The sequence below is a fragment of the Bos taurus genome, chromosome 1 (genome assembly GCF_002263795.3).
Source record: "Bos taurus isolate L1 Dominette 01449 registration number 42190680 breed Hereford chromosome 1, ARS-UCD2.0, whole genome shotgun sequence".
NCBI lineage: Eukaryota > Metazoa > Chordata > Mammalia > Artiodactyla > Bovidae > Bos > Bos taurus.
The window spans coordinates 101,280,267-101,288,503 of NC_037328.1; positions in this window are offsets into that span (position 1 = coordinate 101,280,267).

The following is an 8,237-nucleotide window of genomic DNA, read 5'->3' on the forward strand; positions in this document are numbered from 1 at the left end:
ACCTAAGAGCTTGGTGAATATTTTTAATGCCTTGTAAGATGATGATTGAGTCTAATTTTTACATACAATATGGAAACTGTTATTAGAATAAGAAAAATCTAACATGCAAAGACAAGGTTTTTGTGGGGTAGATCAATTTTTTCACTCTTAGGACTTTCCTTAAAAGCAATTCTTTAAAGTAATATACTGTGAAGAGTACTACTAACATTAAAAAAAAAAAAATGACATGTGAAGTCTAAAGAAAACAGAACACATGGAAAACTGACTTTCTAAAAATCAGATTTGCCCCAATCCCATTTTCTTCAGAAGGTCAAGAACTCCTTCTTATGGGAAATAGTTAGCAGATCTTTGACAACTTTACTTTCAGCAAAGTAGTGGAGCGAGTAGAACAACAGAGAGTTAAATGTTGACTCAGATGCATTTTCAAGTTCCCAGTTTGTAAGATGTTTTGCTGCAATTCATGGTTGTCACTTTCTTTAAAATGATTGTGTCACATTTTTAGTAGTTATGTTTTTCATTTATTAAAATAATTGTGTGTTAGTTGCTCAGTCATGTCTGACTCTTTGTGACCCAGTGGACTGTAACCTGCCAGGCTCCTCTGTCCATGGAATTTTCCAGGCAAGAATATTGGAGTAGGCTGCCTTTCCCTTCTTCAGGGGACCTTCCTGACCCTCGGGTCAAACCCAAGTCTTCTGAATTGGAGGCAGATTACTTACCATCTGAGCAACCAGGGAAGATAATTAAATCAATGCATATAAATAACCTGGTTACAGATCTCTCTGTGGGAATAGAGTCATTGACTTAAGTTATATTATATATATATATATATATATATATATATATATATGTATTTTAGAACCTTAATTTTAAAAAATAATTATTAAATAAAAACATTTATATTATGGGTTAGACTATGGAAATAAACAGAAGTGGATAAAATAGGAGTTATTGGCTCCAAAAAAATTCACAGACAAAAGTCATTTGGAACCCATTCTTTCTTAAGTAAAAAAATCTCAAAATTTTTAAAATATATTGAAATTAAATCGTAAGGTGAATGTTTCAGGAGAAGGTAACAGTAAGGTTGCATACATGTGTGCTGTCGCTTCAGTTGTGTCCAACTCTTTGAGACCCTATGGCCCATAGCCAGCCAGGCTACTCTGTCCATGGAATTTTCCAGGCAAGAATGCTGGAGTGGGTTGCCATGCCTTCCTCTAAGGGATCTGCCCAACCCAGAGATTGAACCCCTGTCTCTTATGTCTCCTGCATTGGCAGGCAGGTTCTTGGCCACTAGTGCCACCTGGAAAGCCCAGAAGTAAGGTTATAATTTCTTAATTGGCAATGTTGACAAAGGCTGGCATCACATTAAACTCCAATACTTTGGCCACCTGATGCAAAGAACTAACTCATTTTAAAAGTCCCTGATGCTGGGAAAGATTGAAGGCAGGAGGAGAAGGGGATGACAGAGAATGAGATGGTTGGATGGCATCACCGACTCGATGGACCTGACTTTGAGTAAGCTTGGGGAATTGGTGATGGACAGGGAAGTCTGGTGTGCTGCAGTCCATGGGGTCACAAAGAGTTGGACACTACTGACAGACTGAACTGAACTGAAGGCCAAATAACAAGAACCAGATAGAATGACAAAATAAGCTACATTAAATCACATGGTGAGATCTAGAAAGAAATATGAAGAAATCAGTACATGCCAAAATAATGCCTTTTTTGTCTTTTTTTTTCCCCCGAAGCCCTGAGTGGTCCAAACTGTCATGCATCTTTCTCTAGCTTATAGCAGATTAGTTTTGTTTCAAATATTCATTTCAGAACAATAATGTAGGTTTTTTGTATCTTGATTTCAATAGATCACTGGCCACAATTTATCATATATCCTTGAGAAAATGATTGAATAACAGCTTGATGATAAGCAAGTATAACTATCTGTGTGATTAAATTTTAAGAAGTTGATCATTAGAGTGAGGTCAAGCTAGAGAAAAGATGATAGAGAAGAGTCAAAGCTTGCTATAATATTTAATAAATGTTTAACTTAGATAACACAAGATTAAAACTTGCAGATGAAGCTGAATTGTTAATACCAACAATGAATTGAATGAAAGAATTGATATCGGTACTATCTTTACTAAATAGAAAATTAATATGAATTGAGCAATAAAATTGTATATATAAACTGGAAAAAGTGTATCTTCCATCCAGGATAAAAGAATAAATTGACTAATTTCAAAATGCATTAACCAGGTTGGTAAAAATTTCCAGTAAAAGAAGCTATCTTACAGTAAGTCCTTGTTGGTTATCCATTTTAAATATACCAGTGTGCATAACAGTGTGTACATATCCATACCAAACTCCCAAGCTATCCATTTGGAACTCTGCTCAATGTTATGTGGCAGTGTGGATGTGAGAGGAGTTTAGGGGAGAATGCATACATGTATATGTTGGCTGAGTTCCTTTGCTGTCCATCTACAACTATTAAAACATTATTAATTGGCTATAGCCCAATATAAAATAAAAAGTTTAAAGCAAAAAAACAAAAAACAGAAGCGATCTTTGTTTTTATCTTAGGACTGGAAAATTTCAGTTTTCAATCTAATTCCAAAGAAAGGCTATGCCAAAGAATTCTCAAATCATGGCACAATTGCACTCCATTCATATGTTAACAAGGTAATGATCAAAATCCTTCAAGCTAGGCTTCAACAGTATGTGAACTAAGAACTTCCAGATGTTCAGGCTGGATTTAGAAAAGGCAGAGGAACCAGAGATCAAATTGCCAACTTCCACTGGATCATAGAAAAAACAAGAGAATTCTAGAAAAAGCATCTACTTCTGCTTTATTGACTATGCCAAAGCCTTTGATAGTGCGGATCACAATGAACTATAGAAAATTCTTAAAGGGATGGGAATACCAAACCACCTTACCTGCCTCCTGAGAAACCTGTATGCAGGTCAAGAAGCAATAATTAGAACTGGACATGGAACAATGGACTGGTTCCCAATTGGTAAAGGAGTACATGGAGGTTGTAAATTGTCACCCTGCTAATTGAAATTATATACAGAGTACATCATGTGAAATGCCAGGCTGGATGAAGCTCAAGCTGGAATCAAGATTGCCAGGAGAAATATCAACAACCTCAGACATACAGATGACTCCACTCTAATGACAGAAAGTGAAGAGGAACGAAAGAGCCTTTTGATGAAGGTGAAAGAGTTGAGTGAAGAAGCTGGCTTAAAATTCAGCATTCATAAAACTAAAATCATGGCATCTGGTTCCATCACTTCATGGCAAATAGGTGGGGGAAAAAAATGGAAACAGTGACAGACATTATTTCCTTGGGCTCCAAAACCACTCATGATGGTGACTGCAGCCATGAAATTAAAAGAAATTTGTTCCTTGGAAGAAAAGCTATGACAAACGTAGACAGCATATTCAAAAGCAAAGATAAAACTTTGCTAACAAAGGTCTTTCTAGTCAAAGATACGGTTTTTTCCCATAGTCATTATGGACATGACAGTTGGACCATAAAGAAAACTGACTGCTGAAGAATTAATACCTTTGAGCTATGGTGTTGAAGAAGACTATTGAGAGTCCCTTGTACAACAAGATCAAATCAGTCCATCCTAAAGGAAATCAGTCCTGAATATTCATTGGAAAGACTTATGGTGAAGCTGAAACTCCAATACTTGGGCCACCTGATGCGAAGAACCGACTCATTAGAAAGGACCTTGATGCTGGGAAAGACTGAAGGCAGGAGAAGAAGGGGAGAAGAAAAGGAAAGATATACCCAATTGAATGCAGAATTTCAAAGAATAGCAAGGAGAGATAATAAAGCCTTCCTCAGGGATAAGTGCAAAGAAATAGAGGAAAAACAGTAGAATGGGAAAGACTAGAGATCCCTTTAAGAAAATTAGAGACACCAAGGGAACATTTCTTGCAAAGATGGGCTCAATAAAGGACAGGAATGGTAGGGATCTAACCGAAGCAGAAGATATTAAGAAGAGGTGGCAAGAATACACAGAAAAACTGCACAAAAAAGATCTTCAGGACCCAGATAATCATGAAGGTGTGATCATTCACCTAGAGCCAGACATCCTGGAATGTGAAGTCAAGTGGGCCTTAGAAAGCATTACTATGAAAAAAGCTAGTGGAGGTGATGGAATTCCAGTTGAGCTATTTCAAATCCTGAAAGATGATGCTGTGAAAGTGCTGCACTCAATATGTCAGCGAATTGAAAACTCAGCAGTGGCCACAGGACTGGAAAAGGTCAGTTTTCATTCCAATCCCAAAGAAAGGCAATGCCAAAGAATGCTCAAACTACTGCACAATTGCACTCATCACACATGCTAGTAAAGTAATGCTCAAAATTCTCCAAGCCAGGCTTCAGCAATACTTGAACCGTGAACTTCCAGATGTCCAAGCTGAATTTAGAAAAGTCAGAGGAACCAGAGATTAAATTGCCAACATCTGCTGTATCATCAAAAAAGCAAGAGAGTTCCAGAAAAGCATCTATTTCTGCTTTATTGACTATGCCAAAGCCTTTGACTGTGTGGATCACAATAAGCTGTGGAAAATTCTGAAAGAGATGGGCATACCAGACCAGCTAACCTGCCACTCAAGAAACCTGTATGCAGGTTAGGAAGCAATAGTTAGAACTGGACATGCAACAACAGACTGGTTCCAAATAGGAAAAGGAATATGTCAAGGCTGTATATTGTCACTCTGCTTATTTAACTTATATGCAGAGTATATCATGAAAAACGCTGGGCTGGATAAAGCACAAGCTGGAATGAAGATTGCTGGGAGAAATATCAATAACCTCAGATATGCAGATGACACCACCCTTATGGCAGAAAGTGAAGAAGAACGAAAGGGCCTCTTAATGAAAGTGAAAGTGGAGAGTGAAAAAGTTGGCTTAAAGCTCAACATTCAGAAAACGAAGATCATGGCATCTGGACCCATCACTTCATGGCAAATAGATGGGGAAACAGTGTCAAACTTTATTTTGGGGGACTCCAAAATCACTGCAGATGGTGACTGCCGCCATAAAATTAAAAGACACTTACTCCTTGGAGGAAAATTTATGACCAACCTAGACAGCATATTAAAAAGCAGAGGCATTACTTTGTTAAACAACGTCCATCTAGTCAAGGCTATGGTTTTTCCAGTAGTCATGTATGGATATGAAAGTTGGACTATAAAGAAAGTTGAGTGCAGAACAATTGATGCTTTTGAACTGTGGTGTTGGAGAAGACTCTTGAGAGTCCCTTCGACTGCAATGACATCCAACCAGTCCATCCTAAAATAGGTCAGTCCTGGGTGTTTATTGAAAGGACTGATATTGAAGCTGAAACTCCAATACTCTGGCCATCTGATGCGAAGAGCTGACTCATTGAAAAAGACCCTGATGCTGGGAAAGATTGAGGACAGGAGGAGAAGGGGACGACAGAAGATGAGATGGTTGGATGGCATCGCTGACTCAATAAACATGGGTTTGGGTGTACTCTGGGAGTTGGTGATGGACAACAAAGCCTGGCGTGCTGCGGTTCCTGGGGTCACAAAGAGTCAGACACGACTGAGCGACTGAACTGAAGAAGGGGCAACAGAGAATGAGATAGTTGGATGGCATCACTGATTCTTTGGACATGACTTTGAGCAATCCCCAGGAGATCGTCAAAGACAGGAGACCTGGCGTGCTGCAGTCCATGGAGTCTCAGAGTCAGGCATGGCTGAGTGACTGAAAAACAACAAGACTATAAGATTCATATGACCTTGAAGGAGAAAATCTGGATTATTCTCTTTGTTTAAGACTGACCACACCTGAAAGTGTGTCTGAATAGCACATTTTTAAAAGATTACTAAAAAGAATGCATAAATGATTAGAATCAGGGACATGATAGAGAATGATAAGATATGGTCAACTGTGTCATATGAATAAAAGTTGTTGAAATCAGAGGTGTTTTGCAATGAGAAGAGAATTGCTGGATGAAGGGAAAAATTATCTCAGTCCTAGTTTTCCTACATTGCTCATGTTCATTAGTATTCATGGCACCAATAACTATTTCTCTGATTATTTCACAGCACATGTAGCCTTGCTGTTCAAGTTGTCTTAAAATCATTGATCCCAACATCAAAATGTAGATGGTTTTAAAAATCTGTCATGTGAAAGAAGAAATAAACTCTATTTACTCTAGAGAGCAAAAACAGAATAAATATGTAGATAAATCAAGAAGACAGATTCTTATCTCCATATATTGAGTAAATACGTAAAAATTCAGCTCATTATCAGCCCATAACATTTAAGTCACATACAATACCACTTTCAGTCACATGATATAAAGTAGATTCTTGCACCACTAGGAAAATAATATCACTAGCAAGCATTAGTGTCCATTTCAAATCTAAGACTGTAATATTTTAATTTGGTAAGGAAAAACCATTTTTTACTGGTTTTTATCTACAATTCTTTTATCTACATTGAAATATTATATTAATCAAATAATCCCAATAATTAGCTTTTGGCTAAAACCTGAATCCATAGACTCTTCAGTGTCTTTATTTGGTTTCATCTTTCCCCCATTCCGCAGGCAGCGGCTCTAAGAATCCATGTTCTTTTTTTCTGTCTTCCCAAACCTTGGCACTTAGTATTTACTGACTCAAATCACTCTGTTGAATTACAGATGATGATGGAAACTTCATGTCCTCAAAATTAATCAGCAATCCTAGAATTTTTACCCCTCATAATAAGGTACTTCCCAAACCATAAAGTATCTGTATGACTAGAAAAGTAAAGTACAGAAACTCATTATTCATCAGTTTATTATCTAGCAGAAATTGGGCCCTGAGGAAGTTAAATATGAGGATTCTAGAGTAGGATGCCTTATCTAAGAAAGGAAGTTCAGTCATGGTGACATGGAAGTTTAGTCACGGGTCTCTCTCATTGTCTAGGGACGTTGTTAGTTATATTTATCATATGAAAAATTGAGACAAGCTTAGTTTTCTCCACAATTCTGCTCTAGTCTATTTTATAAAAATTAATGAAAATGGTAACTTAAAAATTGTGTTGAGAGCAATTACATGAAAATCTACACAAAACAGTACTGCTGACTGTACACAGTGTTGTACACTAGATCTCTAAAACTCATCCATCTTGTAGAGGTGATACTTTCTATCCATTGAAGAGCAACTCCCCCTTTCCCCTTCCCCATAGCCCCCACAAATCACCATTTTTCTCTCTATTTCTATAGTTTGACTATTTTAGATACGTCATTTAAATGGACTCATGCTGTGTTTGACTTTCTGTAACTGGTTTATTTCACTTAGCATAATGTCCTTCAGTTTCTTCTGTGCTTTCACATATAACAGGGATTTCTTTTTTAAAGGCTAAGATTCCATTGTATGTATAATACCACATTTTCTTTATCAATTTATCCATTGATGGACATGCAAATTGTTTACATAGCCTGGCAATAGGCTGCAAATTGTGCTGCAATGAACATAGGAATTCAAATATCCCTCTGAGATCTTGATGTCAATTCTTTTGGCTATATACCCAGAAGTATAATTGCTGGATCATATGACAGTCCTTTTTTTTTTTTTTTTTTGAGAAACTTCCATACTGTTTTTCATAGCAATTACACCAATTAGCATTCCCACTAATACTGTATGAGGGCTCCAATTTCTTCACATCCTCACCAACTCTTGTTATCTTTTGCATTTTTAAATAAACCCATACATATACAGTCAATTAATCTTCAACAAGGGTGCCAAAATAAATGATGGGGAAGGATATCTATATGTGAAAGAATAAAATTGGACCCTTACACTATATCTCAAAATGAAATCAAATTAGCTTTAAAATGTAAATACAAAATGCTGAAACTGCAAAATTCCTAGAAGAAATCACAAGGAAAAACTTCATGACACTGGTCAAGGAAACAATATCTTGGATATGACACTGAAAGCAGAGCAACAAAAGTAAAATCTGACAAGTGGGACTATATCAAACTAGAAAGCTCTGCACAACAAAGGAAACAATCAATAGCGTTAAAGGCAACTTGCTGTGGAATCGGAGAAAAGATTTGCAATCCATGTATCTGATAAAGGGTTAACAAGCAAAGATATAAGGGACTCCTATAGTAACAAAAAATCAAATAACTCAGTTTTTAAAAGGCAAAGGACTTGAATTGACATTTCACCAAAAAGGCATCCAAAAATTGAACAGGTGTATAAA